This window comes from Arachis duranensis, chromosome 5 (genome assembly GCF_000817695.3).
Source record: "Arachis duranensis cultivar V14167 chromosome 5, aradu.V14167.gnm2.J7QH, whole genome shotgun sequence".
NCBI classification, from domain to species: domain Eukaryota; kingdom Viridiplantae; phylum Streptophyta; class Magnoliopsida; order Fabales; family Fabaceae; genus Arachis; species Arachis duranensis.
This window is the reverse complement of record NC_029776.3, coordinates 68,942,382-68,943,054: the sequence shown is the minus strand read 5'-3', so window position 1 is coordinate 68,943,054 and position 673 is coordinate 68,942,382. Positions and strand designations below refer to the sequence as shown.

The following is a 673-nucleotide window of genomic DNA, read 5'->3' as shown; positions in this document are numbered from 1 at the left end:
TTTCTTCTGACTAGTCCCGTTGTTCACAGGATTTCTTTCAGAAGTGTACATGAATTGGTTATTTGCAACCATTTCAATCAGTTCTTGAGCTTCAGTAGGCGTCTTCTTCAGATGAAGAGATCTTCCAGAAGAGCTATCCAAAGACATCTTGGATAGTTCAGAGAGACCATCATAGAAAATACCTATGATGCTCCATTCAGAAAGCATATCAGAAGGACACTTTCTGATTAATTGTTTGTATCTTTCCCAAGCTTCATAGAGGGATTCTCCTTCCTTCTGTCTGAAGGTTTGGACTTCCACTCTAAGCTTACTCAATTTTTGAGGTGGAAAGAACTTTGCCAGGAAGGCATTGACTAGCTTTTCCCAAGAGTCTAGACTTTCTTTAGGTTGAGAGTCCAACCATGTCCTAGCTCTGTCTCTTACAGAAAAAGGGAATAGCATAAGTCTGTAGACCTCAGGGTCAACCCCATTAGTCTTGACTATGTCACAGACTTGCAAGAACTCAGCTAAAAACTGATGAGGATCTTCTAATGGAAGTCCATGGAACTTGCAATTCTGTTGCATTAGAGAAACTAGTTGAGGCTTAAGCTCGAAGTTGTTTGCTCTAATGGCAGGGATAGAGATGCTTCTCCCATAGAAGTCGGGAGTAGGTGCAGTAAAGTCACCCAGCACC

General features: G+C 41.8%; 1 non-coding gene across 1 annotated transcript; it reads left to right on the top strand.

The window, feature by feature from the left end:
* Positions 1-201: 201 nt before the first annotated feature.
* Positions 202-309, top strand: LOC127747933 (small nucleolar RNA R71). Its single transcript, XR_008009879.1, has one exon. It is a non-coding gene; the product is annotated as a small nucleolar RNA R71 (small nucleolar RNA).
* The last annotated feature ends 364 nt before the right edge of the window (positions 310-673 follow it).